Source organism: Dipodomys ordii, unplaced genomic scaffold (assembly GCF_000151885.1).
Source record: "Dipodomys ordii isolate 6190 unplaced genomic scaffold, Dord_2.0 Scaffold43, whole genome shotgun sequence".
Taxonomy (NCBI): domain Eukaryota; kingdom Metazoa; phylum Chordata; class Mammalia; order Rodentia; family Heteromyidae; genus Dipodomys; species Dipodomys ordii.
In genome coordinates this window covers 7,340,237-7,364,529 of record NW_012267259.1, presented here as the reverse complement: position 1 = coordinate 7,364,529, position 24,293 = coordinate 7,340,237, and the positions used below count along the sequence as shown (strand labels likewise).

The 24,293-nt window shown below is 38.6% G+C and overlaps 1 protein-coding gene across 3 annotated transcripts in view; it reads right to left on the bottom strand.

The window, feature by feature from the left end:
* Positions 1-24,293, bottom strand: part of Wdr7 (WD repeat domain 7) — a 295,434-nt gene that overhangs the window by 34,273 nt on the left and 236,868 nt on the right. The gene's annotated exons all lie outside the window — the stretch shown is intronic.

The following is a 24,293-nucleotide window of genomic DNA, read 5'->3' as shown; positions in this document are numbered from 1 at the left end:
AGTAAGCCATTTTATATAAGGGTAGAAGCTACTGACAGTTTAGCAGAGACAGTGTTTTCCTTTCTCACCCCACTGGCACTGGTGTTTCTCTCCACAGTCTAGACTGCCTCCCAGCCAGTGTGGTCCACAGGCCTATTTTGTTTCACGCACAGATTTAAATGGGCGTCAGGTCCACAGCTCAGCAGTGGGGCCCCTCACTGCTGTGGTCACGAGGGCGGCAAGGCCCTCATCCTAGAAGACGCAGCAGCAGCAGCTTTGACGCTCCCCACCCGAGGACCTCCTTCAGAACTTGGCTTCAAGTGCACGTCCCTTTGCCTCGTGTGAGTGTGCAGTTCCTGTGCAGATGGCGGTAGCCTGGGCTTCAAGACCTCACATAAAGTCTAAGCTTTTATATACTGGTGATTTTGTTCATAGTTTCCTGTTTAATGTTATAAAAAATAAAATTAATGTAAATACAAAATAGCCACGGGTTAGTAATAAGATATGGATGCTTTAAGAATTATTTACCCTTAAGGACTTGAGTTTTCCATGGACCTGCCCAATTATTTAGGGGATGCTTACCATGAGCAGAGAGTGTGATGTTTTAGCTTAAAATCAAAGGCTGTGTGAGCAATGAACAAATTAAGTCATGCAAGTGACGAAGGCCTAGTATACCCCAATTCAGTTCAAAGCTGAATAATTCACTGGACTTTTTGTTCAAAGTAGGAAGCTGTGCCTGTAAGAAGAAGAGTAAGCTTGGGCACTGTTACTTTATTAAGAAGGTAATACTTTTTATGAGACAAATAAAACTAGATGGAGTGATCAAGATCTAAGCCACTTAATAAAGAAGGACTCAAAGTCTCCTCCCCCATCATTTTTTATTAATTCTTTTTACAATAAAGACTTTTAGCAAAAAAAAAAACCCAAACCCACCAAAACCTTATTTTTGCCAGAAAAGTGATTTCAATTCTTACTAGACTAATAATTTCAGCATATCAAATATCTAACACTTAGTAACTTTTGAAAAATAGAGTATGAATTAAAGACACAATAGTAGAAATTCTACTAGGGAGAATTTAAAATTTTTATAGAATCAATAGGCTTTTTCAGATCTTATTTAAACATCTCAAAAGAAGCATCATAAGAATCAAAGTGGTTGGGGGGTGGGGCAAGGAAAGACAAAGCAATAGAGAGGGTTAGTCTGAGTAAAGCATAATTCATGCATGTCTAAATAGCTAGTGAAACCCTCTGTACAATTAATCTACATGCAATAAAGATGAATGACAGGAAAGAAAACCAGGGGCAGGGTGGGTATCAGTGGGAGGAGCAGAGGCTACAGAAGAGGGCCTAAGTAGTTTATTTGCAGGTATGCAAACAGAACAATGAAATGCACTGAAATTGTTTTAAGACGTAGGAGTGGGACATGGAGAATGACAGAAGTAGTAAGGGTGCTTACTTGTGTGGAAATGTCACAGTGAAGTACCCCTTGCAGAACTAAGGTTGACTAATTTTACAAAAGATAAAGCTATAAGATGGCCTATTGTTTAGAAGTCATTATTGTCATTTTTTTGCAAAGTCAGTAATTTTGCAAGATGAATTTGAGGAAAATTAACTTTCACGTTTTTATTTTTATTCTTTAGAACTATGCTTTTAGAATTATGCTTTCTGCCCCTGATAACAGTCAGGCAAAAACTGTGATAGATAATTCAGTTTCCCTTTGAAACACCAAGTTAGAACCAGTAAAGGATTCAAAAATGATTTCCCCTCCAGAAATACAATCATTTATGAGAAATCGGAACCTAAAAAGGCATTTAACTTTTTTTTTCTTTTTCAAAACGTACTTCCAAGTTCTACTGATAGCACTTACACAATGCAATCAAAGCTCATGGATTCAAACTTTGGTGTGAGGTGTGAGCCAATAACACTTTAAAATTAGCAGCGTGGGCTGGGTGAGGGGTGGGCAGGGAAATGTCAATTTTGCCTCCACTCAAGTGGCGCAAGCAGCAGCAATGGTATCGGAGAGCGGCAGCGTGGCGAGTTTATCAGGAGATAATCACACCCCTCGAGGTTTAGAAGCACTCGGCTGAACCATGGGCCTCACAACACACTTGGGGTGTCATTATCTCATGATAACCATACTCCCTGTCAAGCCTTATTGCTTAATTAGGGGTTATGAAGGTGATCAGACTAAAAGAATTGGACAAACAGTACCCAAGATGAATGATACCTTAATCAACTTACACCTGTCGGTGGAGGATGCCCGACAAACATGCACATACACAGGGCCCTGTGTCTGATTTCCAGAATAATTTGGTATCAATAAATGAGGAGAAAACCAGTCTGCATGCACAGATTATTTCACTTGAATTTTCTAAGAGATACAATGTTCAGGATGAATAATTTAAAATGATTTTCATACAGTTTTTAAAATATTCAAGAAATGAATGACATGTGCTTTCACTTGGACCGAAAATACGCAGCTTGTGTGTGACAGCGATTCATCATTATCCACACACAGGATTTAGTATTAAGTCGGCCAGGGGGCTGATCAATAACGCCTATTCCATCAAAGATTTTAGCAAAATAACTTGAAACCAAAAATAACGTGAAAAACCCTTTTCTGTTTTATTTTTTTCTGTATTAGACCTTAAAATAATCAAATAACCACCCCCGCCCCCCGCAAAAAAAAAGACCAACAAAATGTTCCAAAAAGCCATACCTGAAGACTTACTTCTTTGTTCTATTTTTACAAACAACCCCCATATTTGTAGACAGAATATAGCTCCAGATATGGTGCACTTGAAGCTGCTTTTCAATTCACTGTGAAACATCAATTATCTTTATCAAATAACAGTATCTCATCTCAGCCCATTATCAAGATGGAGTCTTATTTCAGCTGGACTTCAGCCCTATCTGTGTATCAGGGCTGGCCACAGTGGCAGCGCGTGAGTGAAAGGCTGTGAAATAATCAATAATAATCATCAAATTGTGGTCGAAAGGTTGTAAGGATGGAAGTTTTTGATGAAACCTCATCTTCCCCTCCCCTTTTCTGTCTTCTTCCCCCCCCCTTTTTGAGGGGCGGGGTGGGGAGGGGGGTGGACATGATAAGGCTTAACCTTTGCAATACCTGATGAGCATGGCTTGCTTAGAGGAAGCTCTTGTACATGTAGAATGGTTCTGACCATCCAGACACACTGAAATACTCGGGCTTAAGTGAGGCACAAACCTCCCACTATCAAAACCCATCAGGTCTGGGGGCTCAAAACAACCTTGAACACGGGTACTGCCAGTACTGGATCCAGACACAGTACTGAGCCAGACCTTGACTTCCTGGGGGAAAGGTCAGCTTTGACAGGCCAGCGTTTGCATAATAATGGGGAAATATACCCAGTTACTTTCCCTGAGGTAACCCCAACTGTTACTCAGCCCTGTGCTCCCCAGGTGAAAAAGGCTTCTCTGCTTGGGGAAGTGTTTGATGGCATCTACTCACATCACATCACAAGGTCCTAAAACTGGGGGTGTGACTTGAACAAAAATGGGAAGAGATTTAGTTTTAGTTGTTGTTTACATTTAAAGGATTGACAATAATTTGGAGGGGATGAGAGGCAGAATGCTTTTCCTCTGATTTTTCTGTCAGTGGGCTTTACTTATACTAAGTAGAAATAAGCCCAAAGGAGATTCGCGGAGAAACAACTAGATTCAAACTAGCAGCATTTTCAGTACCTTGTCTTACTACAGATGTCACAGTCACCCACAAAGGCCACACCACATGCCACCCTAGCTCCCCAAAGAAAACATTCTAGAAGCTTTGATTTAAAAATGCTTAAGATGGCTCACTACGTTTAAAAGCACGCTTCTACAAACTACGTTACCCCTCAAATAGAAAACCTACCTCTCAAAGTTTGGTAAAACAGAAAAAACATGACTCAATCCACAAACCAATAGAAAATTATTTCAAAATGCTAACAAATGATTGGGAATTTGACAACAAAACAGCTCAAATGAAAGATTCCTCCTTTCTACCTTCTTGTTTAAATAACAAAACATAGAAACTGTCAGACTCTAAAAACTGTCTGGTATAGTAAGTCCTCTTCATTTGAACATGTCATTGTTAGTGTTACACCAGATATTCTAGAACTAGATCTGAGTTCAGAGAATTCATGAAACAGAACACATATTTAGTAAACAGAAATTAGCTTTGTTACTCTCAGAGACAGAATTTATTTAAATGGGGCTTCTGAAGAAACATTTTTCTGACTGATGAAAACATTCTAAATTAACTTCAGTAAAAACTAACCAGTAATGGAATAACCTAACTTGGAATTTTTGTTTTCTATAGAAAACATCTAAGAATAGAATTATGGCTCTCTTTTGAGTTGGTAGTTACGATGCTCTGAAATACTTAAAATACCTTTAAGAAAAATCTACATTTTATTCTCTCTGTACTAACAGAATAAATCTTGTCTCTAGATCTGTGCACTGGTTTTGAAACACTATACAACCAATGTGGAGGGCACAAAGAAATATTAATGCTAAGTTTTGGTCAAGAAATACACAAGAAGTAATAAAGTATACTTTCACTATTAGACAAAAGATGTATGTTCAGAGAAACTCATTTTCCACTAATTAAAGCTTAAATAGAAAAACAATCTGTTCAAGATAACTAAGATTTTACTTGGCATCATGGAATGATACACTGTCAGAAATAAATATATCTTTCAAGACATTTTGACAGTGACAAACTCTAGACATGCTAATCAAATATCATCAGAAATTCTAGAAAAACCTATTATTCACTGTAATAAACATAACAGTAATAAATCATAGCACAATCTTAACAACACATTTTGAAACTTCATTTTGAAAATGGAAGTTAAAACAACTTAACAAATATGTTACTACTGCAGAATATTGTAGGCTCATGAGACTAGTATTTTAAAATTTAATTTTATGCAAATTATGTAACATGTCCTGTAGACAATAAATGCAAAGTAGCAGTGGTCTTCTAAAAGCAATTGAACTACATAGCAGGGTATGTGGAATTTTGCTACTGAGGTGGTTATGAAGCTACACATGACAGAATCATAAAATTGCTACAATGCTTTATTCCACATTACAAAAACTGCTCTCCAGAAACACTGGTGTTTTGAGTGCTGAATCCACTGGCTCCCAGAGTTGAGTAGCAATAAGATAGTATGTTTTATTATGAGTGTCATGGAGACGGTGTGAAAAATCAAGAGCCACAGGCAGTCAGCAGCAATGGGTCAATAATGCTCCCAGAGACATTGTGTAGATAATCAACAACAAGGCCTGAGGTTCTCTCCGCCCTGCACACAGCTGAAGGGCAAATCAATACAGCCAGGGGAAGGACACGGCCCTGCTCTCCTTCCCACAATACACCACGGCAACTCCTGGAAAACACCCCCAAACGAAAATAAAGGCAACTTGCGGAACAACTAACAATTCAGTCACCTTTCAACATTACATTAACTAGACTTCCAAAAATACAAATGATTCACTATAAAAAGGCTGCCTAAAAAACCATGCTGGAGTGAGGAGAAAAGTGGTTATGTAAATAGGGACCTGCACAAATGCCTTAAAATGTAAAATAGATAAGCTACAAACTTTTAAATGATATCAGCTGGTAATCCTAAGACTAAAGTTTAACCAAATGTTTGCAAACAAAAATACCTTTTGGGGTGATTACACTGTGAACTCTGGGGTCCAGCACTGACCATGCCTGTCATCAGAAGAGTGAATGAGAAGTAAAAACACACTGACCACACGAATTGTAGAAATGGTAAATTATACTGAAATCACTTGTTTCTCTAAAAAGAAACATAATGCATTCCACTGGCTCTGGGAGCAACGTTTTGCTGACAGTTCTGGTATCTGACACCTTGTTAAATATATGATGCTAATATTTCACATTTCTCAGTAAAAATTTATGGGTAAGAATATGTTGATTTATTATTTCTCAAGAAAAAGGTGATTCATCACATCCATCATTCTGTTAATCACTGGATGTTATTTCTAAGTTACTACATAAAGCCATCTATCTCAAACATAAAGAGAACATGTTGGAAAAGAAGACTAGTAAAAACACTTTAAGGTTTATTTCTTATTTTTCAAAATTAAACTTTCTTTTTCTCAAACTGATAGAATAACTTCTTTAAGCATCAAAATGTAGCCAAGCTCAAGGTTGAAGTAACTGCAAGTCCTCCTCCAAATGATGTTATAGGATGAATTAGGGTCTCTTTATTGTTACAATATTTAAAGAATATTAAAAAAGAGAAACTGCAGTGGTGCAAAATGGCATGTGAATGAATTTCTAAAACAAAGAACAGGTCTTATACAGCATTTTATTTGCATTGAAAAGCATGTTATCAGTTCAGTCTACTGATAAGAGACTCTCTTGTTTCTGTTTTCTTTATTCACTGACAATTATTTACAGGTATTGAGGGTAATAGTTCGATATTATTTTGTAAGATGCTATCATAAGAATGCTCCAAAATTATAATCATTCCAGGGAACTGTGTTTCAAATAGCAAGTTCATGAATTTAAAAACAATTCCTTTGTTGATGCTTACCTATGGTTTATTATTAGAAGACTGACAGGCAGTTTACTCTGAGTATGCATTTAGTTATTGAAATCTGATGTCTGTAAAGTAAATATAGGCTTTATATAGGAAGAAAAACTACATAGAAATTGTCTACCCTGAACTCTTTATTTATATGACTGGGAGGTTTGTGCAATATAATTAAAAGCAGGTTTCCATTTTTGAAAAGTTATATATTATATTATCTAGTCACCATGACAACAAAATTGAGGTGTTACAGCAAGCTATGGAAAAACAACTGCTTTTGAAAAGGGGAAGTGAGCTTCTAAAAGTATTTAAAGCTGCATACATATTTACTTCACTAAAACATCAGTTTTACAGAAATAATGTAAGAAAGTAATTAGTGAAAAATAGATTACCAATATGATGGCTAGGAATTAGATACAGCTAATGATGGGAAGTCTGAAATGCAAAGCATAATTGTTTATGACCTGCAGTTTTTAAAAAGTAGGTTCCCTATAGTGTCCCTGTTCCTTTGTATCTACCTATTATTAAAGAATTTGTGTCGACCTATTTAATTTTAGATCTTCCACCTCTTTGTCAAATCTGCTCGCCATCAGCTTGTCTAAGTCCTGCTGCTGTCCTGTGTCTGTGAGTGTGTGACATGACAGCTGGTAGATCTGCGTGCTGTCCTCTCATTGGCTGAGAAACTGCCTGTGCAATGAAACACTCCAGACAGACATGGATTTTAGACGCTTCTTCCTTTGCAAAATAGGATCATTTCTATAGAGCCCTGAACATTATGCCTTGGGGTGCTGCTTTCTTCTACGTAACATGAGCAAAAATTAAGGATAATTTTAGAACACACTCCTATGGACATAATGTGAGTGGATTAAAATCACCTCAATTCTAATTGTGTTTGGAGGCGTTGGGGTTTGGTGGGATTTCTTTAAAGACCTATAACCACATGATCAATCCAGGTGATTTAAAATCAATGCCAAATCCAGACAAAGGCTGCTGTAAACAGCTCTCTATTTGCTTTGTGGAAAAGGTGAGAAATCAGAGTGAAGCTCTTTTTTAACTGAGATGCCTTAACTATATGAAAATAGCCCATGCCTGTGAAGCTACCTGTGTTTCTTAGGTAGAAATTCATAAATGCAAATGGAACTATCATCTCTCTTGTCCAGAAAAAAATTTTAGAAAAAAGTCTAAAAATTGTACTCATGAATAGTGATTTTTTTTTTGCTAATGGAAAAATGTTTTTGTTAGAAAGCAAACTGTCTTCTGTCCTTAGAGGGAAAAATCATATATATGACACTGAATCCTATTAAGGACAAAATTTCGGAGTAATTTCTTTGATGAATCCTCAGAAGGAAATCCACCAATTTAGTACATGTCTTTAAAACCCCTGAACAAATAATCTTTTTAAAAGTAGGCTGTGGGCTTTCCAAACACACTTGGGTTACTCTGCATCCTTGTGATTTCAAGATTCTATCTTAACAGCTCCTTCATTACTCTCATTAGAGCAGACTTTAATACCACCTGGATTCTTTGGATTGACATAAAATTGATACTAAAATGGTTCAGAATAATAGTGTTATCATCTAACAGTATATACTCAAAATGTATTAGCTGTAGATTTGCTTTGTTCATGGCAAATCGTAAGCAGCATCTTTCATGTCTGTCTGCCAACTGCTGAGGTTTCACCTTGCTAAACCGTGGGTCAGGTGTTTCCAAGCAGCAAAGAACATACAGCACGTTTAAAGAGATGCATCTCAAAAGACTTGTCTTTCCTGCCCTGATTTTCCAGCCAAGCTTCATTAAGAGTGGTTGACACAGCCAAGCTCCACTTGCTTCTTGCTGTCAGGCATCCGTCCCTATCACTGCTCTGAGAATGCTTCTGGAAAGTCTCCAAATGACCCATTCCCAAATGTGATCTGCACTTTTAAGTTGTGTGTCCTTTCCACAGTGTTTCTTCCATGACACGCTCTTCTTTCACTATCTTTTTTTGCAATCTTCCACGTGTCTTCATGCTCTCAAACCATCCAGTCTCCCATTCTTGCCAAAGTGTGCTTGTCCCATCTCCAAAGGCTTTAAGCCTGGACCTTGTCTCAGCCCTCTCATCTTCCTGAACTATACGAATACTCAAGTGCATCCACATGCCAATCATGGCCAGACTTTACTATCCAGCCCAGACATGCCATCTGTGCAATACAGCTGTGCCTGTTGCTACATACAAATAAGACATTGGCACTTAAGAGTTTATCTCAAGAACAACATCAAAACCTGTACTTCTAACTTTCTGTTACTTCTTCCAAGCACCTGCTCTGCCTCCAATGTTTCCAATCTAATCAGTTGCTCAGCCAAAAATGTGGGAGCTGTCCCAGGGCCTTGCTATCCAAATTATTATATAAAATACATCACTTAATTTGCCATTAAAGCCTTTAGAATTTGAGTTAGTCTATTTTCTCTATGCTCATTGGTCTTTACCTGGCCTAGAACACTTCTGGAATGGCTTCTAATTGGTCTCTCTTGTCCATTTCTGTTATCCTCTGATCATTCCCCACACAATGTTTTTACAATGATAATGCTACAACAAACAAATCTTATGTATCCTAAGGCTCCATATTTCAGTCTACTTCATCTATTCCAGATGTGAGGAGAGTTATTTTTCCTCATTTTAAAATTTATCTCACAGATCTTGAGGACTTAAATATATTAATTCTCAATTTTTTCTCATGGAGACTACTATTTTATTCACAAAACTAAGCTTCCAAGCTCTGTTCTGCCTTAGAGGTTTAATATAATTTTTGTATAAAAATGTAGATGCCTGCTTCGAAAATTCTGATTCTGATGGGCTGAGGCAAGAAGCAGTCTGGAAATCTCATACATAACTCTGAAACCTGGCATGGCCTAGAAAGAACAGTGCTACATGACAACTTTCAGTGAATTAATACAAAAGAAACTTTATAGACAGATGTAAATATTCATGGAGTGCCAAATACACATACAACATGTAAAGGAGATACAAGTTTTGTATTATAATTAATGATAACTTCTTGAGTGGGCTTTGTAATTGTCACTTTACCTCATTTTCCTGTTTTGTAAAAATAAGCATGTTGGATGGAAATATTTCTTTTTAGACTCAAAAAATAATTTCATGCTTGATTATATAAGCGTTGAATAAATGTTTATGGAATGGGTGCATACCTGATTTCCTCACAATAGCTATGCTGCTAGTTTTAACATGTTTTAAAAAGCATCTTTTCATTGTACATATAAATGAACATGTTGAATTGAGACCCCTTTGGAGAACCACATAAAGATAATAAAAGATTATAATTAAAAATTTAAAAAATTATGTAATAAAACTTAGGTCCAGAAAAGTTCAGTTAAAAAAAAAAACTTAGTTAAATCCTAAACTATGTAGCTGGACATGGTGGCTCACACCTATAATCCCAGATACTCAGGAAGCAGGGAATCAGGCAAACCCTAATTCAATGAGAGCCTAGGCCAAAGGATCACAGCTCAATCAATAAAGAGCAGGCTGCAGTGAGCAAATGTAGTCATTATATTCAATGCCTATTATGTGAACGCTGAACTACGTAACTTGCGGGTACGGATGGGCTGGGGAAAGATGGAGGAGAATAAAGGAAGGGGTGACACTGCTCAAGATGCATTTTATTCATAACCTGACTTATGAAATTGAAACACCTCTGTACAACTACTTAAAAATTAATGAATTAGTAATTTAAAAAAAGCTCAGTGTAGCAGTACTTGCCTGTGAACCCAGCTCAGTATGAAGAATACATAGGAAAATCAAGGTCCAGGCCAGCTTGGATATAAATCTGAGACCCTATCTTCAAAATAACACAACAAAAAGGGTTGAGGATATGGCTCAAGTGGTAGAGCATTTGCTTAACAGGCATGAGGTCTTCAGTTCAAATCCCACCTCAACAAAACATCCCAGCAACAACAAGACTAAGATTTTATATGGTGTTTTTTGAGGATGCTTTTTACAATACTCTTGCAGAAATTTAAGGAATTGTGTTGGATGAGGAACATTCCACATGCCTGTAATTTGCATTCATATACTATCGAATGACAAACTGCGGTACGTATGTAATGGCATGTAAGTGGTTACCTTCTTTAACCTTTGTCTAGTGTAGAGGCAATAATTCCTGAGACTTGGTCTACATGTCTACAAGTAATAAATCTGAATGAATTATAGCCTTGTCTTTGTAGATTTACAACTTGAAGTGTTAATTCATCCCTGACAAGGCATTTGCATAAATTACAGCAACACAGCAACAATGTCCTATGCCAGGACTCTCACCCTGGGTAATACAGTGGTTTGGGGAGCTGGCTTCCTTACCAGAGGACCACATTCAATCTCTGTGAGAAGTAGCATTTGATTTCATGTTGGCTGTTATAGAGATGTTATAAAGTATGTTTTCAATACTGTGTTCATTAGTGAGTATTGTAGATTAAGAAGTCATATTATGGAATAGCAGAATTGCATAAACAAAAATTCAAGAAAAAAAAAGCAAACTATTTAAGTCTTTAAGTGTGGCTACTTCGTGATGTCTCTGAGGCAGGACACAAGGGCAACAGGGGACAGTCGGGTCTGCAGAGTGAGCCTGCCCCCTCAGCCTTGGAAATGCCAGGAATGGCGCCTGGGGGTGGGAAGGGTCAGGATCAAGTGTCCTGGATGTATTCTGAATATTTCTATCCAGGTCAATGCTTGTGTGTGCCCAAGGAAAAGCTGAACTTCTAGTAACTTTACTGTTTACATCTACTTAGCTTTAAAATGTTTCCAACTGGTGAGAGTTTCTCTCTTTCTCTTTCTTTCTGTCTCTCTGTCTCTGTCTTGCTCTCTCTGTTTCTGTCTCTCTCTCTGTCTCTGTCTGTCTTTCTATCTTTCTGTCTTTCTTTCTGGTCCTGGGGCTTGAACTGAAGGCCTGGGCATTGTCTCTGAGATTCTTTTGTTCAAGGCTATCACTCTACCATTTGAGCCACAGCACCACTTCTGGCTTTTCCTGAATAATTCAATGGAGATGAGAGTCTCAAATACTTTTCTGTCCAAGCCGGCTTAGAACCGCAGTCCTCAGATCTCAGCTCCCTGAGTAACTAGGATTATAGGCATGAGCCACCAGTGTCTGGCTTCAGAGTTTTGTTTTTAAAGGGCAAAAATTCTCTTTGAGATTCAGAAATTCAAAATTGGCCTGCCCTTTGAAGGTAGCTGCTTATCAAGCTGCTGTTACTGTGTTGTTGAGCACTTAATAACATAACATCAAAATCTGAATATGTTATATAAATTAATTACCTTGATTTCTCTTCATAAGAACACAAGGTTATCTCTATTTCACAGTTAGACACTGCCCTGGGGAGGGCTGGTAACTTGAACTACCTCTTCATAACAGTGTGAGGAAGGGTGTGTGCTCAGGCTTACTTCTCTGCGTTCCTGTGTGAGGACATTCCAGGAGGGGACCTGGTTCTCAGAGACACATACTGGGTACTTTCTGCAGGCCAATGCTGTCTCAGAAAAGATGATGGCCCCCTCCTGCCAATCATAGTAATTCCATTCTCTCTGATAGCCCAGGTTTAAAAATGGGCAATTTTGGTTAGAGAAGCAAGAGAATGGGTTTTCTCCAAGAGTATTTTTGCTTTAAAAACTTCTGCTTTCGGCTGGGAAGGTAGCTCAGCGGTAGAGTGCATGCCTTGCAAGCGTGAGGCCCTGGGTTCGATTCCTCAGCACCACATAAACAGAAAAAGCCGGAAGTGGCGCTGTGGCTCCAGTGGTAGAGCACTAGCCTTGAGCTGAAGAGCTGAGGAACAGCGCCCAGACCCAGAGTTCAGGCCCCATGACCGGCAAAAAAACAACAACAAACTTCTGCTTTCTTCCTTAGGATGGTATCCTCTGCACAGATTGCTGGCGTGATGGCATCCATCTTGTAGAAAGAAGGCAGCTCAGTCTATGAGGGCCAAGGGGCTGGCCAACGAACTACTCACTCACAAGCTATCTCTCCATGCTCTGTCATATGAAACAACAGATTCTGCAATTTACAGCCACTTCTTGTTGTTTCTCTTACTTTACAGATGAAATACACTTATAAATGAGTCTTTCTAGCCAGTTTTTAAACACTCCTTTGGTTTTTTAAAATTTGTTCCTATGTCTAAAGGAAATTTTACCTTTTACATGTCTATCTTCCCTAGCAGCTCATGGTTCTTTTGTTTTTTCATTGTTCTCAATAAAATACTGCTTTTACTTCATTGTAAAATGTAAATTATAAATACTACTTGTATTATTGAGTGCCAATATACCCCATACATTGTGTGAAGCTGCATCCTCATGTACATGCTTCCTGTCAAGATCCTTACCTCCCAACTTTTTTTTAAAAATCAGCCAACACAAATGCTATCTGCACCCTGAACAGGCTTTTGTCTCTAAGAGCAAACTACCTTCAATTCAATTCTTCAATATTGGCAGAAACTTTCAAGAAAGAGGATCAGAGCCTGTTTGTTGCCCCTCTGCTTCAGCTCTCCAAATGGTAAGGCATGGTGGCTTATGCCTGCAATACTAGCTAATTGAGAAGTGAAGATCAGGCTAATCCTGGTTTCAAAATTAATCTGAACAAAAAGTTAGCAAAATCTCATTCAACCAATAAGCCAGGCATGGAGGTACATGACTGTGATTCCAGATATGTAGGGAGTATAGCTAGGTAATCTGAGGCAAGTCTAGGCAAAAAACAACTAAAGGAAAAGAGGAGTGGAACATGGCTCAAGCGGTAAAGCACCTGCCTGGCAAACACAATGCCCTGAGTTCAAACATTCATATTACAACCTTTTCAAATGGTTTCTCTGAATGGAATACTTTGTATTCACCATGGTCTTGGTTTGTGCACTTAAAACCTTTTGAAATTGGTCACTAACATTTAAAATTGAGAGATTTAAACATCAAAATCCCAATTTTCATTTTACATCGCACAACTGAAAACTAAGCAACATTTGGCCCACAACTGCACATGATGCTGACTGCTGTGATCCCAGACACGGCGGGTGCCCTGGCACAAAGCTGTGTGTTCCGTTTGCCATAACCCCCTACAGATCCCAAATCCACCTTCACACTTGTACCAGGCTAGCTGACACCTTTATGTAAGGCTTAACGACTGTGTCAGTGATAGAATTAACAAGAGAAATACTTATTGGATGACAATATAAAAAAAGAAAAAAATGAAGAACGTATTATTTTTAATTTGATGTGCTGTGAGACAGATCTTGCTGTGCAGCTCAGGCAAGCCTTACATTCATGATCCTCCTACCTCAGCTTCCTGTGTGCTCAGCAAGCTTATCTCTTATAAATTTGTGCTGCCTACTATAGCTGTAACCTTTGAGTTTGACACTGCTGACCTTGAGCTTCCAAAACAAAGCATGGGATAGGGAAGTCTCACCATGAAGCCTCCTCCTCCTCAATCATGCTTGCCCACGCCTGCACATCTCCTCTAGGCACAAGCAAAGCCTGGCAGGTTTTAGAATGTATCTTTGGCTAAATTATGCTTCTGAGCTTTTTCCAAGCTACATCCTCTCTCTGAAGTTTTCTTTTTCCACAGAACACCCATTCAAGGATCAGGCTAAACAATATAGTCTTTGTCAGCCTCTTCCTGTGTCCTCAGTCTTTCCAATTCACCCTTTCCTCTGTGTGGCCTGTGACATTCACTGAGACACAGGACACTTTTCTGCACTCACTGTTTTCATCTTTGTCACCCTGGCAGACTGTAAATACCTTGCCCAGCCAAGTAGTCATTCCCTGTCACACTTCCTACTTCTAGAGAGCATGTGCTGAAGGCACGTGACAGACTCTCTTAACTGACTTCTACATCACTGATGCCTGGGGTAGTAGAATGCCCTGACTGGTGTCCCTGCATGGGGCATGTGGGTGGTTGATTTCTCTCTGTTAAGTCCACTAAAGACTGCTTTTCCCCTAGTTCACGTGACCTCAAGTTAACCACAGCTAATGCCAGTCATATGTACCAGTGTAAATAAGCATTAAATATCACATAATATCACTCAGTAAGAATGCAAAGAGGGCCTTAAAATAACACATACAGGGGGAGGGGGAGGATCCTGTAAAGGGGTGGGGGATGGGAAGGGGAAACAAAGGAGGAGGCAATAATGCTTGATAAGAAATGTACTCATTATCTTGCCCATGTAATTATAACCCCTCTGTATGGTAGTTTCACAATAATAAAAAAAGTTAAAAAATAATAAAAAAATAGAAAAAAATAACACATACAAGCACATGTGAAATTAGGCTGAAATAACTGTAAAGGACTGAGAAAAAATAAAAGTCTTGGGATTATATTCTGAGATTGTGTTATAAGTATCTGGTGTGGCTTATCAAGAAAAATGTTATAGAAGTAAAATCAGTGGACCAATATGGGAAGAAAAACTCACTGGTAACAGAATTGGCAGGTAATAAAATTATCTTTATAGACTTTAAGCCTTGTTTTTTTGTCAGTTATGGGGCTTGAACTCATGGCCTGGGCACTGTCTTTTGCTTGAGGATAGCACTCTGACTTTTAGTCACAGTGCTACTTTCAGTTTTCTGGTGGTTAATTGGAGATAAGAGTCTTACAAAGCCAGGCTGGCTTAGAACCTCGACCCTCAGATCTCAGCCTCCTGAGTAGCTAGGCTGAGCCACCAGCACCCAGCCCAAAACAAAATGGTTTAAAGACATCTAGGTATCGTTTTATGTGATGCGACACTTGAGCAACATTCTTGATTAACCGAGGGCTGACTATACTGGACTTAAGGGCTTTGGGGTACTTTGGTTGAGCTCCAACCCCACCTTTGGCCCTCTCTTTGAGACGGGAGCAACCACATCTTGACAAGATCCTTTGAGTTGCCATAAACATTTATTTACAATCCATTATGAGCTAGACTCCTGTCCTGTTACTTAAGAGCCATATTTATCGAATGAATACTATGACAGGCATTGCTTTAAGTGCCTTACAGATGGAAAGTAGAGATAAAGAACAGAAGATAGAATGAATTCAATTCGCCAAGTCCACTGGTTCTGCACCAGTAGATGCAATCAATTGTGGAATACAAATATTCTATAAAAAACCTGCATGTGTATTGACCATGCACAGATGTCATTGTTCCCTTGACAATCCAGTATGGGAGATATTAACATAATGTTTACATTGTATTAGGCAGTATGAATGACCTAGCAATGATTTAAGGAGTATAGGTTATATGTGTATATATATATATATGTATATGTACATAGGTTATATGTAAACACTATTCCACTTCATACGAGGAGCTTGAGCATCTATGGAAATCAGTTCCCTGGAGTCCTAGGACCAGGGTACTGAGGGACAGCTGTACTATGACTCCCCTACCTAATATTTCCTAATTTTGGACTACATATATTTGGAATGTATACACACACCCATGCACATATACAGATGTACATTCATACTTCCTTTTTTAAAAAAAAGTGTTGAGGGGAAGAAAGAGAATGGCCAGGAGACAAAGTGAATGGCAGTAAGAAATATAAGTGAAATGATGTGGATTTTTAACATCAAAAGGAATGTTAACTTACTGAAACTTTTGAAAGGAAAGTGAAATGCTTGTTATAACTACTTAAAATCTGCCTTGAGTAACTTCCAATTGCAGACTAGGTTGCAGAGTATTTATTATTTTTTTCCTAGTGCAAAATTCTTGAACACTGGCATTCAAAGCACAATACTGATATGAAAAGCATCAATCACTATTGAAATAAATAAACAATGGAAAAATCCTCCTCTACACAGTTACTTAAAAATATTCTTTTAAGAATTTTTTAAAAAAAATTTCACAATAAATGAGTCTAATTTCAGGCACTATTTCAGGTATGTTTCTTTTCCCCGAGTTTCTTCTTTAAATAACATTTCACTTTACAACTGGCTAGGTAATTCTTCAACAGTGTCAGGAAGCCATTGTCTTCTCTAACCATTCATCTTATTATCACCCCTGGTGCCATATTTCTGGTTGTTGCTCTAGAATGTCAAAGGAAGCACCTGCCATAAAACCAGCTGCTGAAAAGAGCAAAAAGAAAACACCTAAAATGTCACTGTCTGACTAAGTATTGTAGTCAATTCTCACTACAATTTTTGCAATCACCGCATAAGTGCCCTTGATGTACAAGCGTGGTGGACTTCTCCTTAGTGATCCAAAGCTTAAGACTGGCCTTAAAGAAATATCAGTCTCACTCTCTACAAGATCCCTAAGCTCCGCTGTTACTCCCAACTAGAAGTAAAAATCTGTTATTTTAGAGAACACATTGTTTTCTAAACTTCTATGAATATAGGTGTGTTTGTTGTTATTTCTGTTTAGTCTTGAATTGCATCTTTCTTTTGATCTCTATGGCCTGACAATATTTGCTACAATTAGGCTTATACTGTGCTTCAAATCTCATATCACCAACCTCCTTTCCCTAAAAATAGTATTTTAGTTTCTAGAAAATGTCAACATTCAATTATTTCTTTAATACGTTGCTAACAATTTATAAATTATTTACAAGATCTGTTTCTGGTTTACCATTTAATAAGTCACAAATAAGAAATGTCTCTGTTCTGTACTGGAGGAATACATTCTTATGTAAGATCTGTGAAAGATCTCACATGTGAGAAAAAACACCTCTGAAGGTTCTAACATGCATGTTCTGATCTTCTGTGTTTGCATATGCTGCATTTCTGCCTGGAACTCATCTCTTTCCATCCCTTTCTTTGCCCTGTCCTTCACTGTAACTGTCAATAATCCTACAGGGATCTGGTAAGTGCTCATCCCTTGTTCTTCCATGTGCTCTGTGATTTCCCTCTGAAAGGCCAGTCAAGCTGCATCCAGATGGGGCTTGTGTTTGTCTTGCTTCCTTACCAGAGTTGCTCCTGGAAGGGCATGTTCACTTATTTTGTGGTCTCTTGCATATAATAAGGCTACTATTTATTTTGTGATTCCTTGCACAAAATTATGTTCATATTTATTTTGTGATACCTCACATATAATAATAGAGTTCATTTTATTTGGTGAACTCTTGCATGTAGCATGGCTTATATTTGCTTTGTGAACTCTTGCATGTGATATGATGTCTGGCATAGAGAAAAGCAATCTTGTGTTTGTTTTTTTTTTTGTGTGTGTGTGTGTACAGTCTTGAGGTTTGAACTCTGGGCCTGGGTGCTGTCCTTGAGCTTTTGTGCCACACTTCCACTTCTACTTTTTTGATGTGTGTATGTGTGTGTGTGTGTGTGTGTGTGTGTGTGTGTGTGTGTGTGCGCGTTTGCATGTGTGTTCAACTGGGAATATGTCTCACAGACTTTCCTGCTAGGGCTGGCTTTGGGCCACTATTCTTAGATTGCTGCCTCTTGAGTAGCTAGAATTATAGGCATGAACCACCAGCACCCAGCCATCTTGGTTTGTTTTTAATTAAAAATGAATAATAAATCATGAGTAAATGAAGAAACAGTGTGTTGTCTGTAGTGACAAATGCAGAAAGCAAAATAGGCCAATTATAGTTTTTTAAATGAGAATAATTATGGATCAAAATTCATCCTGTTAATCACAAAAATATTAGCCTGCAAATAACATGATGCTCAGATATTACTGGTAGAACACTGGCTGATGAGCATTATGATAATCAAATATATAGATTTTTTTTAACCTAGCAGGATTGTAAACCCAGGATAAATAAACCCCCAAATAAGTAAAATATCCTGCAAATAAATTTAAACAGAAACATCACTGAAAATGAAGTCAACAAGCATGAATTGCCTGCAACACTTTTGTTTGCCAGCGGTGGTTCAACCATGAGGATATACTAACTGTACACTATGTATGATCATCATCACTTACCCAACAGGTATGTTTTAATGCTTCCTATATAATGGAGGGGGGAGGATGAGGATGGGTAATAACAGAAAATCATGTTGTTGAATAAAATGAAGCTCAAGGAGAAAATTATGATGTAAGATGAGTAAAACTAGAATCTCAAAGGCCTCAGAGACCAGGTCAAGCCCTAATATAGAGTGTTGAGAAAGGAAAGAGTTAGAAGATCTCAGGCCAACACTGAAAAGAAATTAACTGTATATGGATGTGTAAAGGAAAGACAGGTTGTTGTGCTGTCATTAGATTATGCCATTGACAGAAAAGGTCTGTCAGAGGGATTATGGTAGAAAGCAAGGACTAGAGATATTTTCTGACACATCAAATTCAAGACAATAGGATAACCTAAATACAAATGTCTAGCTGATCATTAAAAGTCATAGCGCAGGAGTTTGGGCAGGGCTCTGGCTGGGAAAGTGAGACTAACTTGTCTAAATTGCTTACAGGGAATAGTCAGAGTCAATAACAATGCATTGATTCTCAGCCAGCCAGAAAAAGAATAGATGAAAGAAGGAATCTGTACTGTGGGCAGTTGGAATGATAAGAATTAACATCAGGATACTTTTGCAGATCAAGAAATCTAACTAATAAAATAGAAAAATGAAAACCAAGACAGCATAGTGCAATAGAAGTCAAGAGAAGATAGAATTTGAGGGAGAGGGAAATTGGCTATCTTAGACACCCCTGAGTGTGTGGTTCAGTGCTGCTGTAAAGGTGTAAAGCTATAAGGTATGAGAAAGAGGTTCTGTGGACTTCTGGTTCACCACATACATCAGTGAAAGAAAGAAGAGTTGTGGAAAAGTAGGATGGTAGCTACAGAAAGGATTATAAAACACCATTTTAAAGGAGCCACTGAAGAGTGTGTATGCCATGAATCTAATGAAATTTACTTGTTTATTTACTTACATATTTATTGATTTATTTCTGCACAGTTTTCTCAATTTAGTTTTCTTAAGGGGGATACCACAAAATTATATTCATTCCAGATTACATAAAATCTGGATTGGTTAGTAGAGCTAGGAATGAAGTTAAAACACAAGCAATACTTAAGCTGATAAAACTAGTCTTCAGAATTACTTTGCATTGGAGGGCACAGCATGGTGGTGCAGCCTGTAACACAGCTAGGCAGGAAGCATAGGCAGCAAGAATAGAGTCGAAGGCTGGCCTTGGGCAAAGAGCTCAAGAACCTATCTGAAAACTGAAGTAGAAAAGGGCTGGTAGTCTAGCCTAAGTGATAAAGCACCTGCCTAGCAAGTGAAAAATCCGGAGTCCAAAGCCCATTACTGTAAACAAAACAAAACAAAACTGCATTTGAGAAAAAAAAAATCCAGAAAACGCAAAGAAACGTTTAGTAGAACAGTAAAACAATCTTCCTTATCTTACATGTCTTCTATGTGATTTCAGTTGGTCCAGTCTTCTCTTCAGTGTTAGGTCTGCCCAGGAGAGGGGCCCCTCCCCATTCCTCTCCACCTGCCTGAAACCAGTAATCACGTGACTACCAATCACCTGACAGTCAGCAAAGGACCCCCGACTTGAGGACGCTTCCTCATCTGGACAGGTTCCCCAGGCTCTGAGACCACTTCTACATCCGCTGTGGTCCTGCCTCCTGCCTTTCCCTATAAAATCTGGCTCAACACTTCCCTCTCTCTTTTTCTTTTTCTCCCTGACCCCCCTCTCAGAATGCCTCCAGCTCATGTGGGCGGGCAGTTTGTTCTCCCCCCAATAAACTCTTTTCTGCCTAAACCATGTGGTGCTTTCCTTTTGGTGAACCTTTGGCTTGGCGTATGCTTGCATATAAGAATTCTGAAGGGAGCTGGGCATGATGGCTCATGCCTGTAATCCTAGCTACCCAGGGGGCTGAGATCTGAGGATCTCGGTTCAAAACTACCCTGGGCAGGAAAGTCTGTGAGATTCTTATCTCCAATAAACCACCAGAAAACCGGAAGTAGCATTGTAGCTCAAGTGGCAAAGCACTATCTTTGAGCTGAAGAGCTGAGGGACAGTGCTCAGGCCCCAAGTTAAAAACCCACGACCAACAAAAAACAAAGAATACTGAAGGGGTATTGGTGAAGTTTTGCTATAAAGCGTGCCAGGCTGGACAATGAAGGGATAAGTCAGAGTTCAAACAAATGTAGACAGAGTTCACAGTCATTTTCAACTCCACATCACTTAATAGGCAATGGATAGTCAAGGAGATAAGGGGGCAACTAAGTGTCCTGCTGCCCCCTCCTCTTCTCATGAGGCGAATATGAAGTAAGAACCTGCTAGACAGAGCAGCTCAGACTCAGCTCTTGATTCTCACACCAGCAGGATGATGAGTAAGGCTCATATCTACATACCATTGTTGTTACAGTTCTACATTTGTTTTCCTCCATTTTCTGGCCAATGGTAGATCTGGTACTATTCTTCTTCAGAAATATGGATACATTCTTCATGATTCCCAAGAAAGGTTATATGAAAAGAGAATCTATTTCTGAAAAGATATGCTTTTTTCCCCCTACTGAGAATAATAACTAACATACTGAAAATAACTATGGTCAAATTGATACTTTATGTGATTTATGTATATTTACCTTTCATTTACCAGATTATATTATATTTATTATATCTTTTTCTCCAAAGACTCAGGATTTTTTAATCAACGTGTATTTTACCGTGCATCAGTCATGATACTAGACAATATAGGGCTTTTAAAAGCAGCTTTTAGAGAAACAAACTACAATAATAAAGTTCTGTTGATAATTTAAGATACAGAGTACTCAGGCTACTTCTGCTCTCTCAAACATCACTGCTCTTTTGTGTGTGGTGTTTACCAAAGCATGGCAGGAAAGGGGAGGCTCTAGATTTGCCAGGATGGATCCGACACAATGGCATGTTTCATATGAAGAACTAGCTGACAGGAATCCTGCACAGAGCCAAGCAGCTATTACACAGGATGCATTCAGAAAGGGCTACGAACCAGTGAGAAGGTGTCAGGTCTGCAAAAACAAAGGCAAACACTGCTAAAGGCAGGATTTTCATTCCCGATTTAACCAAACATACACCTGCAGAGCTCTGAGACCCAAGGGCCTCAATTTTCCTTCTTGGTATGAATGCTGCCCATCAACAAGAGTTAAGCATTTCATAGAGAGTTAATTTGTTTTAATTATGTGCAAGTCCAGTTAAGCTTATTTCTAAATTTGTTAGCTGTAGAAGTAAGCAGCACAGTAAGATTTTAACTATCGAATTGTATCAAAGTGTCCAATATCCACAACCAGTAGAGACCCAGCTCAACAGCAGGTAAAATGGCCTCGGGCAGCTGGCTTTCACTTTCCACCCAACTGCTCCTAGTTGAGGAGAAAAGCCTCCGAAGTTCTCAGGTATACACGTTTTATCTTTAAAACTCACTAAAGTTACTTTAACTTAATTGAAATACAAAGTATTTTAAGTTAATTTTAATAATAATAGCCAACATGTACTGAATACTAACAATGCAGTTATTGTACTCAGGATCTTTACAAATGAGCTTTTTTACTTTTGACTAAGTCTTCACTCAGGCAGCTTTAAGTCCTGCACTTGACTAGGCCTGACCTTGGGCTTCCTTTTCTATCCCTGTTGAATTCAGTTTGAACAAGAATGCTGCTAAGTCAGTTTAGAGAAAATCCCTAGGTATCTGATCCCTCTGGCCTGCATTGAGCAACAAATGCTGTCAAGTCAGTGTATCCGGAAACCCCTTCACACCTGATGTTTCCTCTTTGCAATCTTCCATTCATTGCCCCCAGCTCACTCCTTCATAATGATTCCTCACTTGTCCTATAGACTTCAGAGTGGAGTCCAGTCTTTCTTCCCCTGGGCAGGACTCTCTTGCAATCTCTACACTTAGCACCATGCCTCCCACTCACTGAATGAAGTCTACATATACAGTCTTTAACAATGGGTGGACGGAAGTTTTCAACACATAATAGGAGGCCCTATTTCTATTATCATTTTATATATGAGAAAATTAAACTCAAAGAAGAAAACTTTCTTAAGACTATACAACTAATTAGTGGTAAAGACGGGATTCAATCCCACACAATTTTCTTTTTATTCTTCACCATTTTATAATATTTTAAATAAGTTTTAGTTAAATTATTTGACTGTTCCTTCTCAGTTTTCTTAGTTAAGGGCTTAGCAAATGTTTTCTAAAGAGTCAGCTAGTTAAATATCATAGACTTGTGGGTGACAAATTATCTTTGCAATGTAGTGTGGCTAATACATAATCCAATGTAGATGGTGACATTCCAATGAAACTTCACTTATTAAAACAAATAATAGGCCAGAGTTGGACCAGAGGTTATCAACCCTTAACATAACTAATATTATTATTCATGTTCCTGAGAGATTTGCCATACTTACATGTGGCTTGGCATGATCTCTGATTCTAGTTTGGGAAGAAGAGGTCTAAAGAAAATTGATTTCTTTTCAAAGAAAGAAGCCAATGTCAAAAAGTAAAAGGAAGGGACTTCATTTTTCAAAGTTCTGTATCAGCTTGTCTAATAACAACAGGGTATAGTTGTGGGTTCTCTGAGTCACTGGGTACGGACTGGGCATCTCTCAGCCTCTGGATTCTTTACTATTCAGTTGTGATTTACTTATCTAGGTGGTTATGTCTCCTATTTCTACCTAAACAAACAAAAAAACAATGGGATTTGGGAGTGGCTCAAGTCATAAAACACTTGTCTAGCAAGCCTGAGGCCCTCCTTAAAATCCCTAGTACCACTATCAAAAAATAACTATTTGAGGTCAGATATATTTGATCTGATTTAAATATTACACAATGTTCACTTGTATTGAAGCATCATATGGTAGCTCATTGATATATATACAATTATTATGTTCTCATATAATAGTTTACAACTAAATTTAAATTAATACAATGTGGTTTCATTGCTCTCAGTGAGAGGCCACAATAAAGAAATATGGTGATAAAGTGTCTGGGGGAAACACACCAACAATTCAGCCATTAATAAGTATGGCAAATGGCACATACTCTACACACAATGATTGCTCACTCGTGAAAGAGACAGAAGCCTGCACAAAGAAATATGTTTAATGTAAGTTCTGCAGAGGGACACTTCCCTACCTCTTGGCTAAGTTTCCATCCAGTATCTGTTACTGAAGCAGTCACCTTACCCTCCTGCTAGGTCACATCCTAGGCCACCTCCGGTCACATGCCTCCCATCTGACCTTAGGAGGGTCCCAGACCCTGAGATCACATCCGGATCCAATATGGCCATACCTTTCCCCCACCTGGCCACACCTCTTCCTGTCCCTGGCCTAGATAAGTCCTGGCCCAGGAGTGGGTCCCCCTTCCTTTTCAGCCATGCCTCTCCACTATGCAGGGGGGGTGGAGGGGGGTTGGGTGGGCAGCAGTACAGTAAATAAACTTCTTTTCCTGCCTGAATAGCTCATGGTGTTCTCTTCATTGGCTACCTCATGAAACCTACCTATTTAATATACCTTATATTTATTATGCAAACAATATCCCTTAAACTTGTCTGGCTCCTGAAACTTTTACCACAACCCCCATTACCATCTCTTCGGATTACTTCACACAACACTACCAGGGAAGCTTTTGGAAGAGTACTTGTTTACTCAATTGGAGACACAGTCTAAAATTTTATCCACAGCCTTATACATTTTTTTCATATTCCTTCTGGAAAAATCCCACAATGCAGTTGAATATTTAAGCACTGATATATGCAACAAGAAACATAAGAAGCTATGATGTGACACCACATCTCAATGGGCACTGTAATTTTGCCATGATGTCACTGGATCATAGCCTTGGTTTTGCATTGGCTAACG